General features: G+C 39.8%; 1 long non-coding RNA gene across 1 annotated transcript in view; it reads left to right on the top strand.

The window, feature by feature from the left end:
• The window catches only part of LOC107079567 (uncharacterized), a 51,417-nt gene that overhangs the window by 16,537 nt on the left and 13,143 nt on the right, over nt 1-21,737 (top strand). The gene's annotated exons all lie outside the window — the stretch shown is intronic.

Raw genomic sequence — 21,737 nt, 5'->3', positions numbered from 1 at the left:
TCCAAAAGATAATTCTATTGTCATATACCAAGGAAATGTAGCATACTTGATCTAAGTGCACTTAATTAAAAGTATGTACAGTATGTTGCATTAGCGCATGAGTATCAAACGTAGTACCTTAAGGGCTGTAGTCTCCTCTTTGGAACGAAAGGATTGGCTTTTTTTCCAATCCTAGCTCTCAGTTACATAATTGGTCTAATTATCTGACTAATTGGACACACATTTCTTTCCTGTTCTGAAGAAGTATTAAACTGTTAATTAAGTGTACATTTGTGATGTACTAGCATGGGCCTGCCACCGATGAAAATATACCCCTCAGAACAAACGACTGCTTCAGTTACACAACTGGTAGGGCAAAACGGAACAAAACCCTTAAGACCCAGAGACCTGGACGTTGCAGGACTGCTGTGCTCAGGCAGAAAGTACATTAAGGGTTGTTCAAGTGTCAGCATACATAGAAAAAGCCAGTCAGGAAAGCTTGTGGGTCTATCAGCAGTCTGTTTATGTCATCACAGGGTTAGAGCCTATTTAGGTAGCGGTCCTTGAAGAGTATCTGAGCTAATCACGGGGTTTCTAGGTGCTCTGTGTTTCCAGTGCCTGCACTGGGTATCAGCTGGTGGTGTGCACCAACAGCACCCCAGTGGTGCTCAGAGGGAGAAGGTGGGGGAGAGCTCCAATGCTGAATCAGCGGGATTCAGTGCTTAATCGCCTCTGCTCATCTGTTAATGAAGTTAATGAAGAATGTGACAAAACGAAATGCGCTGAGATGTGAAAAGTTCCACCACACTGAATAGGCTTCTGTTCCCTTTCTGCCTGTTCTGCTTGTAACTGCTCCTCCCCGCCCCACACACACACATACAAACCATCATACTCTCCTCCTCACTTAAACATAGTCTGGCTGGGAAAGCCAGGTGAAGAACTTACCTATCCGTTCAACTGTCTGATGCTCCATAAGAGTGGAATCACATTAATTTGGATTTTTTTGACACTCTACAAGTCTTAGAAATGCTCCTGCATGTCAAGCGTTTGAGCAATGCTGACATTTGTGAAGGTGCTTTGGCTGAGTTTTTTTTCTTACTCTTTTGGGATTTCGAGGGATGCTCAAACACACAGAACAACTCTCCCCGATTGTAATCATGTGTATCAGTACATTACATGGGTGGAGTGTTCAAGCTCTTTGGCAGATATGGTATAAAAAGTCCTTTTACTCTGGGGACTGGTGGCATGGTTTGAACTATAAATGACTTATTTCCTGGCTTGCTCTAAATCCCACACATCTTCCTCACTGCCATCCCCTGTGCCATCCGTTAATGCCCCTTATCCGGCCCTCTGCTGCCTTGGTCCCACTGGCAAACCCAGGCACGGATACCCTTGGCTGGCTCCCATTGCTGGGTTGTTAGCAGATGACAAACCCAGTTAATCTAATGAGAGGAGTGAAAGATTTTCACACCATCCTGGTGTTTAATCAACTGTATAAAATGTAATATCTATCTTTCAATTTTATCCCATTAAGCAAGACAAGATTTTGATTAGCCGTTTAATCTAGGGAGATTGAGACATTAAAGTAGTAAAGAGTAATATAAGACAAACTGCATTCTGGTGCAGAAGTGGAGCTGGGGGTGGGAGATAGAGGGAGGAGGTCCTTATAAGAATTTATGAATGAAGCAGAAGGGGTAGATGCATTAAAACATGCCCTGTGGTTTAATGGCTTACACAGTTACACTACATGTAAAAGATGACCTTTCCTGACTATTTGAGTATTTATTTTTGGTATCTTTAATGAGGTACAATTGCACCACCATTTAATATTCATTTAGTGTGTATGGAACCAGCACCGCAAACCCAGTTCCAAACGCACTTTTCCAATCTGAAAAGTCTCCAAGTCAAAAATTCAGATAATTTAAAGTCAAAAGTTAAATCTGAAATTAAAACATTGGATTTTATAATTATAGCAAAAAGGGGGCTTTGTTTACAAAATAGTGTGTGGAAGGTTACGTTTGTCAAACATGGTTTGTTATTTATTATTTGCATCACCTGACAAGTGAACCCAATGAAATATAAATGAGGGCAGATTGCCTCTAGGAACTTCTTACATAAATATAAATCTGAGATGAAGAATGTGTCGTATAAAGTTACATGCTTTAAGAAAGCAGTGCAATCCTGGTCTACCTTTTCTTTTCAGGCACATTACAGCTCAGGAAATTAGGGCAGTGTTTTCCTGTGCTGTTGCAGGAGGGGCAGAACTGGCTGGACTACAGTGTTGACAAGCGTTACGTTTACTTTTTGTGATAAAACACACAGAAGAACTCATAAATGGTCCACATTGTTCTGCAAGTAAAAATAATCACAATAATTTACCGATACACCAACTGTTATTTGGTTATCGTGTCCTTGAGGTTGTCTTTCAATTTGACCATGAACATCTGCCAGTATATCCAAAAGAATGTGCTAACAGCATTGTAAAGACCAGGGTGATTTCATTACTTTTAAAGGAAATTTGGAGAGTCTGAACTGAAGATATAAAACAAGATATCTTACAGTCTTCACAATTGTCTGCGAGCACATTCTTATTTCTAAGCCTATCTTAAACAGGTGCAAGCAATTCAGTAGATTGACTGACATAATGTGGCACTACAGCCTGATCCATAATAAACTTTTCTGCTTTGTTCATGATCACATTTTTCTAACACTTTAGTTTTGTGCATGTTTTTAATATTTTATGGTGCGTGTGTACAGTACCATACCCAGAATTTGCAGTTTAAAGGTTTCTTTGTTTATTTTTCAGGAGGCAATAATGTAAATTTTGTACGAATGAAAACTTAATCAAAGGACACGTAATGAGACTTATAGTGCTTATTATAAGTTGGTATTTTTTGTCTCTATAGAAAAAATAGATCTCAATGGTGCTGCTCATTACAAAGATTTACAAATCCCTGTCATGGAGAGAAATTCAGACTTCTTTCTATACGCTCTGGCATATGGTTGGCTTTCCGAATACATGCTCACAGACAAGCGCGAACTATTCACTCTCCACACGCTCTTCCAGACACATATTCAGTGGCGATGAGACAAGGCTGGGGGCCTGGAGTGTGGCTGTCCTCACAGGATCCAGCTGCAGGGAAGCCTGCAGTGCCCCTGCATCCTGTTCCAGTTCTTCCCACATAGTCCCAGTGCTCAGTGGCTGCCCCAGGCTCACGCTGTGGCATGACCTGTTCTGCTCCAAGCAGGATAATAAAGAGAAGCTGCCAGCTGAGCTCTCCCATAACCTGTGTCTGTTCAGGTCTCAGGGATGGAAACGATAAGGTTAGGGTACAGAACGACTCTAGCCTTTTTGTCTAGCACGGTTTCCTGGTTGTGTAACTGGACGGTCACAGGTCAGGTACATGAGACAAGCTGCACACATGCCCTGCCTCTTTCACTATCCTAGGGCAACTTCCACTTCCAATCTTAATCCTCCTTGCAACATTGTGACTGTCGGTTTGTGCCTTTCAGTCACTCATTCACTTCTGTACATTATGATACCATTTTAGATTTTCCGGGCAGTGAAGTTGAATCTTGAATCATGAAAATGTTATCACAAAATATTGAAAGTTTTGTCAAGTAGTCCAAACTTGAAATTTCTGTCAGGTGAATTGCTGGTACATGGAAAACTTTCACGTGTTTTCATTAAATATCTAAGAATGACGTCATTATGTGTTTGACAAAGAGTATGGTGTGCACGTTAAGCTAAATGACCTTTGCAATCTTGCCGGTAGAACCTTTCACTGCTGTTAAACCTGATGTTGTTGTGGCAGGTGCGGTGAAGCTTTATGGCCTTGACCGGTTCATGGGTAAGTAGAGGCGTACTAGTTATATCCCTTGAATAACAAGAAATGGTGAAATCAAAAGAGATGCACAATAAAGAGACCTAGTAAGAAGGACATAAAAGTGTCTTCGTTGGAAGGAAACTAAGCTTGGCACAGGGAGCTGCTGGGCTGTGAGCCATGATCTTTTCACCCTCTCTCGTTTGCACTCTGGTTCCTTTCTTGCCTTGTTTAATGAGAGGCCTGGGCCCATCAGCCTGTATGGCTCTTCCTTCCTGCTCCATTGTGGCTCTCGGTGCAGGGAATCCCTCTGCTCTGACAGCAGAATCGCCCATGTCCTCTTCCCCTACTCGGCCTTCTAATTACTCAGGAAGCCTCTTTGTCCGGTGAAGGACAGGTCATCATTCTCTTTTCACTCTGGAGACAGTGAACATACCTTTCTCCATGAGCTTCCAGCTTGCTGCCAGCTCCTCATACTGTAGTTGCCTCTGCTGTGTGCAGAGATAGACTGCTCTCGGTTCCAGTACTGTGCCAGAATTCTGATGATATTGAAACAGTATGCCAGCGAATTACTGCATGATGCTACACTTTAAGAAGGAATATAATTATTGTTACAGAATGCACAAAGATTGTCAACACAGGCTGTGACAGAGCAACATCTCCTTTGCAAATAAGTTGGATCATCATGGATTTTTGTTATTTTCCCTTTGGATTTCACTTGAAACAAGCTCCAAAAATAACTCCATACTTTTGTTGGCACCTTGGCAAGCTGTGATACCATATTGGGGTATACATGGAGCATCTGCATTTTTAAGCTTAGAGAAAGATGTTGCAATGCCAGTGGAATCAGTTCCTAATAATGCCAGAAGGGTGGTCTAGACAGCTGTGATGAATAACACTCAATACTATTAATTGGAACAATCGTTGTTCATTTAACTAAATCACTAGAACTGCTAAATGAAATTGGAGCGGAAATGTAGGTTGCCATCCCCTTGCTTTCCCTTGCCTGCTCAATACGTCTGTCTCACTTGAGTGCCGGCATCTTAATCACCCTTCTGCTGCGAGATGCACTCTACAGCCAATGCTGCCTGCTGCACAACGTGCTCTTATCTCTTTTAATAACCTGCAAATTGGAAGGCATTTGAAGAGCGCAGAAAAGAGCCTTCATCGCTTCTCTCAGGACTTTAGACATATTATTGCCTGGCTGGAAATCACCAGCAGCTGCAGTTATATATCACCAGCAGCAGTGTTGAGTTACTTCTTATTAATTTGTTTTTATCTGCATGTAGTTGGTGTGATAGCTACGACTATTCACTGTAAGCCTTGCACAATAGTTGTAGTTCATTACACTTCTGATAGGTGACCCTAAGTTGTATTTTTTAATAGGCAGAAGGGCCTTTCTCTTCCACTCAGTGGTCAGAGTTTACCGTCAGAAGAGATAGGGACACTAGACTGAGATACAGCCTTTCACTTTCATAAATTTGAAATTCTCTTGTCAGCTCCATCCAGAGTAGAAGAGAAACAAAAAAACTAAAGGATTTGAGGATCCATAAAAAAAAATGAAATACTTAGGAGCTTGACCACATAAATGTGATTTTTTTAACTTTCTGACAGAGTATAGAAGCTTTTGATAATTTTCAATATGCATTGCACTCATCTAGTAATATTCAGGACATGTACCATCTGGTGAACCAACCAATTACAAAAGGTATATATTTTACATAAAGTCTCCAATGGGAGTGTCACACATATGGCCCATGGACCAGATCCTGGTCTGGCAAGCCTATTTGTTTGGCCCAAGTGACATGTGTGGTCCGAGCCATTGGCTTGGATTGAATTTGAGCATTTGAGAGCCTCCTTAGCACGCACGCACACGAGGCAGTCACCCATCATGATGTTACCATAACTTTCTTCCATGTACAGCGCTCCCTGTGGTTCTCTACCTCTGTGCCCTTGTTTGATGTCACAGCTCTTTTCACGAAAGCTGAGGAGAAACATCGGACACCGTGAGACGTGTGCAAAAAAGAGACAAGAGAAGAAACACAAAGGATGTGCTCCTCAAAAGAAGTGGAGAAATTTCTAATTCTTGAAAAGCTGACATGGATGATTGTGTTACAGGTAGCTGTTCCCAAAGAGCAATAGCAATAGTTGTATGATTTGGTGCAGTTTGCATATCACCGATATCGAGTAAATAATGTTCCAGATTTTCTGTGTTTATTTTTTGTCATGCATCATCCCTTTAACATGGCCATTTGCCAGTTCCGATTTCAATTTCAAAACACTTAAAATCACTCATCAAAAAACAAGATAAATTGATTCTCACTGAACACACAGTTTTATCAGTCCCTAGAACAGAGTTAAGAGGTGATACTGATCACTAATCCCAGACTGTATAACTCATATTTCAGTCCTGCAGTTTCCCAAATGATACACATATACACCAATTCCTTTGTTTTATTAAGGAAATTTGCTCCTCAAAAACTGTCTGTAATGCTAAATTTCTTTTAACTAAAATGAAATGTCCATTATTGTACACATAAAAGCTTATTACTTATTCCCACTGTCTCTAAAAGGATTCATCGCTGTTACCTAAACACCACTGCATTCTCACAACAAGTACATTATTGTGTGTTCATGATAATTAGCCCACTTAACATAGTATATAAGTTAACAAACTAAAATGTGTGAAACTTACAGCCCGTTTTACATCGGCACTGTGAAGCTGGGTTCAAGGCAATGTTTCAGTTGCTCATTGTTTTCAATCACTTCCTATCATTTCAGTTTCTAATGCCAGAGGAAAATCCCTATTTTATGCGCTTTTGTAACACATGAAGCACTAGCAGCACATGATGCTAAAAATAAGGAGGATGTTCAATGATACAAATCACCACGCATGATTACAAGGCACGCAGCTGAGAAGGGAAGCATGTTTGAAAGTAGCTTAATAAAGTGATATGCTTTGTTGTAGCAAAGATTTTTTTTAAAACGTGAAAATTTGTATCGTTTGGAGTGTGTGATTATACAGTAGTTGATCAATTATTTTCTCCAGCTGTAGAACAAGCAGAGATGTATTTTGTGCACAATAATCAAAACTGATATTGTAAAGAAATATGGTTAATAATGCATAAAAACATCCCATACCCAGTGGGTAATGAGTATATTTTGTTAAACTGGCATTTAGCAACTACGCAACGACCCTTTATTGCATTTTAAAGGGAGGTATGCTATTGAAAAATAAATGTGCCTGGTAATTCAATAATTTATTACATGTATGGTCCACATTCAAATCCAATCTGGCCCACCACAGTAATATGAGTTTGACGGGTTTCTATATGTTTAATCCTTTTGTTTCTATTTTAGACATTCCTTATGGAACAATTCCATCTTATGCTCATGTACAGTTTGTGGCAGCCTGGCTGTAATACAACGAATGGCTCTTGATATAGAGATTCAAGGACGGACAGTCTATCACTTCAATCTCTCTCAATCATGCTGTTGTCACATATGCGTGGTACAATTTAATAAAATTTCATATGGCACTTAGTCAGAAACGTATTACATGTGAAGAAACAAGATTATTTAGTACCGGTTATGACTAGCTCAGTTGCTTTGGTTACTTAAAAAGTAATAGCAATTATTGGGAACCCAGGTGAAGTTTTTTTTTTGTGAAATCTGGGATGAGGTACACACAGGTAAATGTAATACACCAAAGGTTTAGTGACTTAGTTCTTATAGTACACTAGCTGCAGTCTTGGAAGAAAATGAGCATCAGTACTATCAGTCAAATTCTGATTGTCCTTTTTTATTTATTTATTTCGGCAAACTTTTGTAGCTAAATATGACAAAGAGGAGAGTCTCTGCCAATGGAATCTCTCTCGGATGGAAAAATGCCTTAAGTCCTAATTTCTATTCAAGCTGAGTTTTGGATGTCTACAAAAAGAGACTGAATTAACTGGCGAATGGTGTGGAAATAATATGAGCAGATAAAACAGTGGGTCAATTCAGTGCCACAGCCACTCAATGCCCAATCTAAATTTTAAGTCCTATTAAAATTTCACATCAGAAGCAGATTTCACCTGGAGTCTTAAGACACGGTTTAATTTATGTTTTGTTGGAAAGGGATTTTTCTGCTCAACATTTTGAAATGGAATATTTTACAGAGCGAGATGCACCTCCTATTCAGGGGCACACCTCTGTCCGTGTTGAAACGGAGCTGTTTTTCTGATCCTCTGCCTGCTGCTTCGTCTGTATGCTCAGTAGCTGCTGTGCATTTGGCTGACCCCTCGTGAAGTCCCATGCGCTGCAGTTTGTGTGGACACTGGTTTAGAACGGGCTGTGCAGCGCTGTTTTCGCTGCCAGCCTCTTCCCCGTCTTAAATCCCTTGATGGAAAATCAAAGAAGGAGCTGGAACGGAACGCAGCAATGACAAAAAAGTACAAGATGGGAGTGTCTGGGAGCAGCTCTGGCTGGCCTCCGGACTGACAGCCTTTTTTAATTTAGTGAGATTTAGTAAGTAAGGGATAGGCTGCATTTCCCCTCCAATACCTAAAACAAAAAAGGTTAATTAACTCATGTAACATTGGGCCTATTTATTGATAACCTGGAGGTTTAGATCTCTACTTCAGTACTGAAGAACTTGTTTGCTCTGAATATCATGTTAGGATTCGGTTTGATTGCACTGAATGTTTTCCGCTCCATTGAGGCTGAAAGCAGTGATAGTAGTAGGCATAATTTCAATTATTTCATCTTACGGTTTGGACAGTGGTTCCACCAACAGAAGATTCTGCTCTCTTGATAGGAAATACTCTCACTCTCCTGCACAAACACTGGATCCATGACAGGGTTCTGAACCATCTTCCTTTTCATGGGCCAAAGCGAGAATTTTATCTTTCTCCAGCACTGGTTGAGTTAATGGCAGCAGCAAGAGCAGGCATCCCATAGGGCAATTAAAGCGAAAGCCAATTAAAGCGTGTGTAATTGTCCCTGCTGTGCAAGTTGTTAAACAAGATAGGGGTTATTGTCCTCAGAATAAATGGCCTGGAACTCAAGACATTCCTCCTTTGTTCGATATGCCTGCCTCTGTCTGCTGGGCTGTTTCAAAAGATTGTGTTTCTTTTATATATTTATTTTCTGTTCCCTATGAACACCCGGCTCTCTTCAATTGCAAGAGGGAGAAATACGATATCCACTAAAGGAAAGCACACCTGAAAATGATTGTGCTGGCTTTCTGTCTTCTTCTATAGGGCTGAATCTTCTGACAGCTGTGATTATGTTTCTAGTACTTGTCATTACAAATCACACACATTAGAAGTGGTATGGTTCTAATTGCTATTGTTTAGCAGATTCTGGTGAAGGCTCTTCTACTTTGTACATAGTCGTATTTATATTGTCATGTACATAAATAGATAGTGAACATTAAAGTGTCCAATAGATGTATTTTGACATTGTTATTCCTTCTCATAGCTTAATACATCTAGACTGTAGAAGGTAAGATGTGCAAACTGGTTTAATGTTTTCAAAGCTCTGTGCTGGGTGTCATGGTTTAGGAGCATAATAAAAACATTGTTTTAGAGCTCTGTCTGCTGCTTGTGTTCTTGGGAAGATAATTAATCTAGTCGAGAGTTCATTGTGAATGAATTCATCATTAATGTAAAATACATGCATCCCCAACCCCTCCATCATAATGAAAAACTAGAATGTCCTTTTTTTAGTCTTATTTCTTGTAGAATTTAACAACTTTTCTTTCAAGCTTCAGTGTATTGTTGTAGGCAGGCCTGGAATTTTTGAAGTAATTACTTAAATACCTAAAAAAGTATGCAGATTGAAATAAATATGCCCTCTATGAGTGGAACACACAGGACCACTGCTCCATGAGTAATATCTTAGTTTCTGAAAGTTTGCGATCTGTGAGAGATTACGAGACCTCGATTGTATGCTAATTGAGGTGAAGAAAGCATCGCAAAGGGTGGAGTTGGGGGTAGATGGTTTATTTAGGGATACTCACCTTGAACAAATGGGTGAGGCTGCCTTTCATTTCCTGCTTGAAGGGGAAATTTTACTCACCTTTGGTGCTACGTGAAAGTGCATTGTCATGTGATTGCCCAAGCTCATGTAACTCTGTAGGAGAGTATTGTTTTACACTCAACCTCAAGGTGATGACAGACATTGAGACTGTGCGTATATAATCATCAATCCAGTTTAAAAAGGATACTTTTGCTGGAGAGGAGATGCACAACAACAATGCAGAAGGCAAAAAACGACAGTCTGTTCCAAGCCCACAAAACAAACTGCGCTCGCCCGTCTCAGTCAAATTGGTCACTGCCAAAGATTTGGCAACCCTCAAATATGTCAAACTGCAGATTTTGAAGTCTTTTGTGCCCTTTGTTTCCATATCAGAGTCACGCATGCTGATGCCTCAGAAAATCACACATAGGGTACTTTCTCACAGACGATACCCACAATTAGATACACCGAGAGCTAAAAGAACCCAAACACACATACAGTACCATTTTAGCTTTTATATAAAAGGAGCCATGCAGTCTTACTATAGAGTGCATGTGCAAGCATAGGACTGTAAGTGCATTCCTACACACTCTCTTGCACAGGCACCAAGCCACTCTCTAATGGCCTGGCTTACACTCAAGGTCATATTAGATGGTGAGTTCTTGGCTTCTCTGTAATTTAAAGTGATAGATGTGTTGCTTTGGCTTCACTGACTGGCCAGCAGTCTTTACACAACAAGCTTGTGTGCTGCTCACTCCCTACCTAGCCCCCCCCACCCCCAGCACAAACATCCACACTGCCCCCCCCAATATTTTTATGAGCTTTCGGCCACCAGCCCTTCATGAATTTTTATTAAACAAAACTATAAGCAGATTGATTTCACAGTGGCTGCTTTATTGCATTTTATTTAATTCTTTCTATCCCTCCATTTCCCTCCACTCTGTCCCCTTCCCTCTTGCAGTCTCTTACAATTTATTTCTCTGTGCTGTTGAATGGCTTTGCTCACTTGTGTGTGTTTGTTTGAAAAAGGACTGGGAAAAGCAAATCTAGGTGTAAAATTTTCGATTTCTAAGCTTTTTTTAAGGTTGTGGACTGATGAGGAAGTTTCCAGGTTTACATAGCTGGAACCTCGGCTGCTGTGAGGTTTTTAGATGCACCCTGTACAGGGAAACAGTGTGGACAATAATGAGAGGTTCATTGATTGTCAGTGTCGCAGCATGTTCTGTAACTATGTTGGACCCTTTTCACCAATTCATTTAAGTTGAAGAAAGTCTTACCCGAGCTTCATTTATTTTCTGCCTCCTGCTGTTGTCATGCATTCAACAGAGCCAACCAAATTAGGAAGACACGTTGTCGAAAGACATTCTGGAGGCAGGAAATGTAATGTGCTGTAATTGTTTCACATTGGTTTTGGCAAGACCCCAGCAAGTGTGTAGAAATAATCTAGTCCTACAAGGGCTGAGGAGCTTTTTGGGTGCACTCTGCTTGCTGCGCCTGGAGCTGGGTCTTGAGAAAAGAGGAAACAACAGTGCCTCCTGGCCATGTAGATGTGTCACAGCAGTAGTTGCAGGCAGTGTAGTAGGCAGGATGGATGGAGATCAGACACTCTCCTGCTGGGCCTAATGAGACTCCCCACTGTTCACTGCTGTCTCTCCCTCAGCAGGCTCTTGTTTGCGTTGCTCCAGAGTGCATTAGCAGCGCTTAGAGCTCACTGCAGGAACTCCTGGTAATTGGGTTATTGTCAACGGCAAATTAGCCTGGATAACCATACACAGTTCTTATTACAGTATGGAAATTCCAGTAAATATGGGAATTGAAGCTGAGGCTGTGGAAAGGTGGCCAAATGGTTGAAAGGTGGTTAAAGATCAGAATGAGGACTAAGCTGTCCCTACTGTTATTCTGCATCTCTGCCAAACTTGTAAGGATTAGCCATATACTGTAAATGACAAAATCCCTGACAAACTGAACAGTTTTGTTTGGCCCAGTACAATTTTGTCAGTGTTTATTTCCAGGCAGGATACACAGAGATGGAAAAGTAACAGTAGTTATCATTCAGGCAGACTGGCAATGAGGCAGGTTAGATCAGACTGCCTAAAGCTGTTCTAGGGTTCTCAAGGTGCTGTAACTTGAAGGATAGGCTGTAGTGCAGTTTTTCTTCATATCCTTTTCTTCATTGCATATCCTTCTACACTTTTTTCAGGCTCACATTCTTATTTAAAAAATGAAATGATGATCAATTGTAGTTGTCTGTGAATACATCATTGGGTAACCAACAATAACACTTTATACTGTAAGTAGAGATCTACTTAAATTGTGCAGAGATTTGAACATGTGTCACAGGCTGGTCACAGAAGAAATAGGAAAATTCCCCAGATCTTGATTCACTATATACTGTATACAGCTTAGCAGAATATATGAAGAATAGCACAAGAAGCCTAGTATTACAACTTTGTCATTACTTTAATAAACTGGTCTGTTTTTATTAAATGACAGCCTGCAAAATGTACCAGCAGCTGCAGATGACCTTTTCTGTCTTTGTAGTTTGAGGATTCATCCATCTGTCGATACTGCTAATTTTGCATCCAGAAATTTGGTGATCAGTGGAAAGAGCCCCCCATCCTCTGTTACCTTTAAAGACACAGCGTTCTTGTCAAGATCTTTGTGCCTACCAAGGATTTTCTTTCAGTAGTTCAGAGTCAAAACGCAGAAAACGCAAGTGGTTGGTTTGATAGGTATGAACATCCCTCAAAAAAGTCCCATTGCATGGTGAACAAACCAATTTAAAATTAATCTGCATGTAAGGTTCATGAAGGGTACTGGTTCATACAATTCTGAGCATGTCAAATTTGTTTTTTTCCTGCTCAGCCTTTTGAGTGGACAAATGGTTTGATGATGACTTCTGTAGTCAGTGTGATATTCTATTCTATTGATATTCTACACACTGCAGTAAAGTAACATCATTTTTATGTAGGAAAATCAACAGTTTTGTTGGTAATCAGAGAGAAGTTTTAAAGTGTATTTTATGCTAGTTTAATGGAACATCTCATATTTTTCCAATTTTCTGACAATTTTAACAACTTTGCATGAATCCTTAGTTATAGGATTTGGTTTCTAACTGTTCATCTGTTCTTGAATGATTTCAATGGTTTCTTCAAAGGTGAATTGCCTGCCATGATAGTCTGTTGACTTCAGTCTTAAGTATTTTTTTTACTAAAAGGATTGGATGATGTCTTTTTAATTCAAAAATCTAATAAAGAGTGCTGCACTTTCCACATGACAAAGACACGCAGGAACATCCAATCATGTCTGGACAAAAAGAAACACAATATGCAAAATGAATATAGTTTATTCTTATGGCACAATACAAACTCATTATTTTTAAAAATCGTTGCAAGCGTTTCAGGTGCATAAGAATAATGTGTGTTATGTTGGTGGATGTGTTGCTGACATCCAAATACGAATGGATTGGGTGTATTACCAGACATCTGACAACGATTAGTTGTTTTGTGATTTGTAGTTTCACTCCCACCACACGCAGTAAATTCTTGTGCGTACTGGATTATACTATATGTAAACTTGCAGCAGGCAGGAGAAACCAATGGAATTGTGCTTCAGCGAACCAGTGCATGGTGGTTTGCAGCAATTAAGGACGACAAGGTCATCCTTCTTGGGAACACAGACATTTTCGTGCCTTGTGTGTATCTCCGATACTCGAAGAGATGGCGAAAATAAACGGGGGAATTAGTCTGTAATTGAAACCGTGCCGTGTGGCTATGTTTAAGTACATAGTGAGCTCCCAGTAGGGACCTAATTATATAATTAGGACCCAGCCTTTTCAATCTACAACATGAGAGGCCCCAATTATTGTCTGACATTTGGTTACATTTAGTGTTACCACGGCGATAGAGCCACTGAGGGCTGCATGTCTTCCAGGTCTGGCGTAGTTCTCCTCACTGAGCAACAGACAGAGCAAAATGTTTTAATTTGATATATTATTATTTTAATAAAAGCACCCTACAGAACTTAGCCTGCTGAGAAGCCATAGGACTGTACTGCTGGTGGTGCTCGTCCTCTGTCAGGTAGCCGAAGTTAGCTCACATACAGTCCTTCATAATATTGGTTACAGCTGTGGTTCCATCAGGCTTGCAGCGGAAGGACAGATGTGCTGCTCAGCCACTAGTGGCAGTGCGAACCGACTCAAAATCCTCTTAAAGCAAAGAAAATGATCATTCTGTAGCAGCACTCAAGTCATATCCTAATTCTTGTTTCCCTTGATTAACATTAACATTCACATTTTCCATTTCTTCTTTTTGCTTTTTAAATAAAGCAAAGCCTTTCTGATAGATCTCTTAGCACAAAACAACTTTCTGGGTCATACAAGTTAGTTAAGTAACTTAATGCAAAGCAAACAGAGGTGTTTGTTTAGTGAAGTGCTAGACATTTTCCTGGATTTTTAAGAAAACGGGAAGCTGTCTGAATTTCTCTGAATTGCAGGAACAATCTTCCACATTTCTGGATAGACGACGTCGGTGCTGTTCCAATAATTCCATCCAGATTTTTTTTGGCTACTTTGGAAGTGTTTATGATACACTTTAAGTGATTTTCTTTCCGCTGTTAACATCCACATACAGATAATCCTGTGAGATCTGTGCAGTGATCTCCCATTGCCCAGTTCCAGTGTTTGGAAAAAATTGCCTAAAAAAGTTCTATAAGGGTTGTTGTACATTATACTGATTCAGAAAGTAATTAAATATTATTCTTGTGGACTTGTGAAGCCACTCCTTATGCATTTTCTCTGTATTACTGGCTGCATCTTCTAAGTCCCAGAAGTTTTTCATATTGACCTTAGTCCACTTCTTTTAATCTCACTACAACAAAACACACACACAGCTCGTAATAAGGTCCAGTTTCAGTTCATTTTATAAGTGTGTTCAGTTCTGCAGGTCAACTCAAATCAAATGTACAGTACTTTACATTTATCTCCCAGTTAAGCATCTCCATACTTCATTGTATACCAGTCCTTGAGATATTCTTGGGATTGGAATAAGTATGTAAGCGTGTCTGCTCGTGAAGTATGTCTCATAACGTAAGATGAGATGGTTACTATGAAGTCACTCCTTAGGACTCTCAAGAGAGTTCACGCTTCCCACAGTGAGGAGCTGGCCTTTTCTCTCAAAGGGTTGTCTTAATGCTGTAACAGCATTTCATAAATGATGGTTGGAGTGATGTCACATCCCAGGATTTTCCCAGACACGGATGTATCTTGCCCCAATGAGTTGGCTTTCTGGTGAAGCCAACATTTATATCCATGTGCTGAGAGACGTACACGAGACAGTGACAGGAGGCGAACACTGCTCAAAGGCTTTTTGACACTGCAGTCTGAATCCAGGGTCTGTTTGCACTGATGTCCAGACACTGTGCAAAATGCTCAGGTTGAAAAGTGTCTGAAATAAATGTAGGGCTCTGCTGAAACTGAGGAATGAAGATGCTAACAGACAGAGAACTAATAGTTTCTTGGAGTGAGGAAAGTGAAGCATGTTTTGTTAAGAGACTGTACTAAAGGTCTGTGATGTGGTGTGTTAAAATAATCACAGCTTTTGTTAAAGTCATGAAGAAAACATTATTTCTGTTCAGCTTTCCAGAAGTCTGAAATTACATGCTGTAGCTAGGTAAAGTAATTGTTTTCACATTATCTGCCGTGCACATACAGCATTTATCTAACCATTATTTCCATTTAATTCCTGAAGGTAAAGAGTATTTCATGGAAGTGCACTGCTAACAAAAAACAACATTATTCTCAATTTACTCCGCATTTCAATAAAATCCATTATAAATTAATGGTTCTGTGTTTTCTCTGTATGAATTTCAATCGTTATTTGTTGTCCTGAATAAATGTGACAATTGGTTTGCTCAATGAATTTGTAAAGCACAGCAAAAAGATGCCGTTTGTCACAGATATCCTAGTACAATATCATTTTGTCTTAATAATTAGGATTGCACATCACAAACCCTCATAAGTATATATCTGTTTACGAAATATAGGTTATACATTTATATGGATTGCAATCAAAAACTTTATCATACCTTAATGAAAAGCTCTCTGCACACTCTTATAACCCCAAGTGAGAGCTGATACTGCTTATTTCAGGTTTTGTCACAGTGCTGAGATACTGTTACTGAATTACATCTGAACTAGGACAAACACAGTTGTGGATTCAATTAAACTGGAAAGACTGATGCGATTTCACAAAAACCACTGTTCAAACATTGGAAAAATCCTTGGAAAATACCTTTTTTATTACTGGTATATGTTCACAATGATCAATCACATACTCTACTGTATGTATTGTATACAAATCCAACAATCATAGTTTTGTGGTTCCACAAAAACACTTCCAAAATTGGCTAAATAACTTTTTTAAGCACTATCCTGTATTTAAGATAATGCGATATGTACAGTTAAAATGCCAGCAGCCATATCACTCTGCAACTCACAACTGGCAGCCCACTGAAGCTCAGCAGGTGTGAGCCTGGTCAGTACCTGGAGGGGAGACCTCCTGGGAAAAACTAAGGTTGGTGCTGGAAGAGGTGTTAGTGGGGCCAGCAGGGGACGCTCACCCTGCGGCTCATGTGGGTCCTAATGCCCCAGTGTAGTGACGGGGACACTATACTGTAAACAGGCGCCGTCCTTCAGATGAGATGTAAAACCGAGGTCCTGACTCTCTGTGGTCGTTAAAAATCCCAGGGCGTTTCTCGAAAAGAGTAGGGGCATCCTGGCCAAATTTCCCATTGGCCCTTACCAATCATGGCCTCCTAATAATCCCCATCTATGAATTGGCTATATAGACAATATAGACAAGGTGTACTTGCACCAGCAATGATTAATTGTGATTCATTCTATATTGGGGTGAATTCCTTTTTGAACCATCCTGTGTGCGATTTGGTCTTATGTGTATTGGAGTTATCCAAACACCAGCATCATTGTGCTGCAGAGTAATGCACAAAGGGACAGGATAGGTATTTATGAGGTTTCTGTTTGATTTTTTTACAGAAGACGTCTGGTAGTGATGTTTGCCCTTCTTTGCCCAGAAGCATTGAAATCAATGCATTTGGCCAAAGAACTGTTGCCAAACTGCACTGTTTGGCTTTATGCCCCCTGCTGGTTGGACAGCAGTGCTCACTAAGTGCTTCCTCTGAACTCTGATCGGGTTCATCTTTACCGTGTGCCAGGGCACTCTGGGTGGTCTGGACATACTGGTGTTTGCTGGGGGAGAGAGGAGAGAAGGATGTGGTTTGGGAAGGGTTTAGCTCAGTCACCCACCTTAGCAGCACTGAGAAAGAGCAATTTCCTGCCTGTCAAATGCCAGCCTCTGTGATTCGGCCAAAAAACTGTCTTCTACCTCTTGTCCCTGAGGTGTCCAGACTGTGTCCATTCAGAGGTGTCGGGACCAAACACGATTGCTAAGCTGACAGGAAAGGGCTGTCAATGGGCCTGGGGAGTCTAAAACTGGTAATAGAAGCTGTGGGTTGTCCAAAAGCCTCCTGCCAGAGAACCACTCCATTCCTGCTGAGTTCTCCCACTCAGGCTCTGATTACTTATTCCTGCAAGAATAATCTGAAAATCTCAGTATAAGGAAAAGCTTTTATTATGGCTCCGAGGCAAGCTGAGCTAGAGTTGAGAATTCAGTATAAGTTAATGGAAATGAGGCCAACTTCATAATACAAGTCACCAATATCCTTTCACACCTTACAAGAAATAAATGTCACACATTGCTGTCCCCTTTTTATGAGAAATCAATTAATTATGAATGATTGGGTAAAACAAAGGGGTTGCGATTTCTACAGAAAGAACATAATTATAATTTTTATACTGGAAAAGAGACTTGAGGACTGTAGCTCTGCTTTGCAAAATTTTATTTAATTTTGAATTATGAAAGCTGATTGAGATATTTAAATGCTTTGATTTGTAAGGGTAAGATTTGTAAAAATTATATTGTCTGTAATTACTAGACACCCTATTCTGACCGTCTTACTGAACAGTCTTACAGTTGTAAGCAGCAAAACATTTGAAAAGAACACAATAAATGTCTCTACTGCAATTCTAACACGGTTATACTTGGGTGCTGGATTGCAAATGCAAAATGTGGCAACATAAAAAACACATTATGCTCATTATAAGAGGTGTTAGATAAATAAGATATACTGTAAATAAGATATATTAATCAATAGCTTCTAAGCCATTTCACTGCAATTAAATGGATATTAAGTGAAATTTCCAGGAGACAGAGAAAAAGAATCATCCCTTGGATGACAAAATTGACCTTGAGTTCGCAATATTTTTTTCATTTTGCATCATCAGACATTATAATGGACTGAAGGTCACTTAGTGTATTAAAAGGTTGGGTGCCTGGATTCCCACTGGATTCTCTCCCCTTCAGTCAATATTTGTATATAAAGAGAATAAACCTAGATTACAAAAGCCATGATTCTTCCCCAGATTTTTGGCATTCCATTTAAAAAATATAAAATTAGATTCTGTCCTTTTTGTTTTTTGCAAAGATGGAAACATTTTTTCCATGACTGAATTCTGTGGAGTGTTTTGGTGTGACATGCAGTACTTTCTAGGTGTACTGTATTAAATTACATGGAATTAAAGATATTAACTCTTAATTCCTTTTTACATACGCAAAGAATTCTCTTAGTTTAAAATGATTATTGTCCTTACAGCACAGAGTTTATGTAAACAAAGAGCAACATCTAGAATTCATTTTGTACAATACAAAATAACTTTGTAACAACACTGTCTGTGCCAGCAAGGAATTAAAACAGTGTATTTTTTTACCAAGCTTATTTGTATTCACTCAAAATGTACACCATGTGTCAAGAAGGAAAGACACACTAACTGGATGTTTCTAAGAACAGCAAGTTCTAGTTTTGATAGCATTAGCACACACAGTGTGTGCCAAGGTCTGAGTGTGTTAGAGTCTTCACTGTGTGTGTGTCTGTATCCCTGAGTGTGTGATTGACGGGGGTTAAATCTCTCTCTGCATTAACACAAGTGGCGTGTTTTGTCATCAGGCCGCTGCTCTGCCAAAACTCATTTGGTCAAACGTGAAATTTATTACAGATGTTCTGTTCTGGTAATAAAAACAGGTTGAGCCTGACTGCCAGAAACTCTAAACAAAGCCCCCTCCTTGGCGTTCTGTTCTGCTGGAGACACAGAATTAGGTTGTTCCACTTGCAGACAAATTCACAGGCCTGCATCCCGGCAATCTTAAAGGACCAGAGCACTAACCTGTGTTGCAAGCCCTGAGAGCAGGCCAGAGAGAAAGCAGAATTCGAAGCATTTTAGTACTCCTGTCGGTGCTGATACATAGTAATTGACAGCTCGCAATGGTAAAACAAGCTGCTATTTCATTCATATTACCTGAGAAAGGATCCATTGCAGTTTGCAGTTCATATGAAAAACTAGTAGTCAGGAACTGACCGGCAGGTACTGGCTTGGCGACCTCTTTATTAGACTAGGGCTCCTTTGCTGACCTTTTACTCTGGAAGTAAAGCTCTGTGCACCACTTAAATGCACCGCACAAAAGCTGCCTTTCACACCTGGCAAAACTGGTGTTAGACTTCCATGGTCATGAGGCAGATGAAAGCCCATGCTATAGGCAGCTGAGCATCTTTTGCAAATTGCCACCCCTAATTAACCCTGAGAGACATGAATTACATTTAGGCACATTATGGTATTCAAAGTGCTTTTTATGCAATTGAGAAATGAAAATCCTTGCGTAGGTCTTACAGAAAACTCCTTTCACTATATGTCTTTTTCAGTAGGAATAAAGTAAATATTGCTCATGTCTTATGCAATTTATCTCTTAAGGAAGCATAAAGATTCAGATATTACGTTTTTTGTAATTTTGATTATAGTTACATTTTAAATTTCCATAAATACCTCAAACTAGAAATGCTATAGTCTGTGTTTAAGACCAAAATCTCATGGGAACATACATAGTGTTATTTACATTTCAAATAATGAGCAGATACATTTCATAATTGTTTGAGTAGCATTGTTCCTTGGGACAACAAGATACAGAGTTCAAATAATGTGATTTCATACAACAGTGGCTGCAGTAGGAGGAATTCCAGAAGAAATAGGCTGCGCATGTAGCTTGCCATCATAGATACTGTAGCAAGTTGATACAGTAGCTTAAAAATGAGATCACCATCTTCCCTGTCTTAGCCAACATTTGAGTTGCTGGAGTATTTTCAATAACAAATGCCATCATGCTCATGACAGAGGGTGACATATGGAGGGAATTATGCTGGCTGTTGTGTTGTTTAAGTTCCAGTCAGTTTGGAACTTGAGTCATGAACTTGGATGGTGGGAGTATGGTGATAAGGTGAACAATCTCTAGCTATTGAATAGCTAAGAATAGCTATTGTGCAGATAGAAGACAACCTTATAGCTCCTCCAATATATTGATGAAGGTCTGGAGCCAACAGTTTTTCCTATCCTACAAGATAATCTAGAAGTCATACTTTTCCAAGAGGGCAATGCAAAACCCAACTGTCCTATGCTTACAATGACATGACTTCAGGAAAACAATGTTGACATCATGCATGGTCAAATTGCTACTACTATCAACAGGAGACGTCAATGACTGGATGTACAGTAGGTGTACAGGAAGAGTGATCGAACATCTAACATCAGTCTGTTTGGAGGCTGATTAGGTCTATGCAGCAATTCTGCCAGGATTGTGTTAATGCTCAGCATGTGGCATGTTTCATACTGAAGATTTATTATGATACTTTGGTTTCTATTTTTATTTCCACTTTCTGAGATTTTATCTTTGGTTGTGAATTCATTTGACCAGAGAGTTTTAGTATTAGTACAAAGAACAAGCTATCCCACTGTGAAACATAATTCCCTTTTAAACAATATGAATTCAATAATTGTTATTAACATGCTATAGAACAGATTATGTGCAGAATACTGTAAAACAAAGTTTGTGTTTAAGCACATTATAATCTACTCGGACATAGCTTGTTAAAATAATATATTTGGAAAATGGTTTATTCTTGTTTTTAGAGAATGAAGTGTGCAGATTAAAATATATTTGTATCTTTCAAACCACACAGACCTTAGAAGAATTTGACCAATGTGACCGTTTGTGAGGACGCTATTATGTTACAGCTGCTTGTTATGTCAATGTTTTGTCGTTTTGGGGGCTGCAGGTTGTTGGGGGGCTGTTAAATGGTTAAATGGGTACGACACAGAGCTCGCACCGTGGAACCACACTGATTTATAAGAGCCTGTCTTTGCTGACAGGATCAGAGGAAATGATTCGACTCAATGAGCACCTCAACAGCCTGTGATTTACTGGATATCATTTCCATTCTAGTAAAGTCAATCTTTCTGGAAGGTCACGGGCCGGCCTTTTTACATTAGCGTCTTTTAATCCCCATCACTCAGTGCTGGCCAGCGCCACGCTCTCGTTAATAATGGATAGACCGCACTCCCCAGGTTCTTTTTCTCCTCTTTTTGAAATTATTCTTTTTTCACTTTTTTTTCCCTTCTTCCCCTCCATAAATGTTCAGTGGGAAAACGTTGCAGTGGGGTTAGTGTGCGACAGATAACAATGTCCTAACCATGCCAACAGCAGATTGGCTGAAGGCTAAAGCTACATTTTTTTCCCCCAAAACGGTTATTGTGAGTCAAACACACCTGAAGGTTTTGGAAGCGTTTCAAAATACAGGTGCATTATCCTAATTTGTAGTTCAGCCATAACGTTAAACCAGTTCCATGCACTTATCTTAAAAGCTGATGTGAATGCCTGTGTTATGTCTCACCTTGTCATTCATGATTTTAATTTAACTTCTCTGCTTTTTGCTGAGCTCAATAGCTTCACACCAGAGTCCCCTAGCATGTGAGAA

The sequence above is a fragment of the Lepisosteus oculatus genome, chromosome 16, assembly GCF_040954835.1.
Source record: "Lepisosteus oculatus isolate fLepOcu1 chromosome 16, fLepOcu1.hap2, whole genome shotgun sequence".
NCBI classification, from domain to species: domain Eukaryota; kingdom Metazoa; phylum Chordata; class Actinopteri; order Semionotiformes; family Lepisosteidae; genus Lepisosteus; species Lepisosteus oculatus.
Note: the sequence above shows the minus strand (reverse complement) of the source record. Positions and strands in the feature narration are given on the sequence as shown.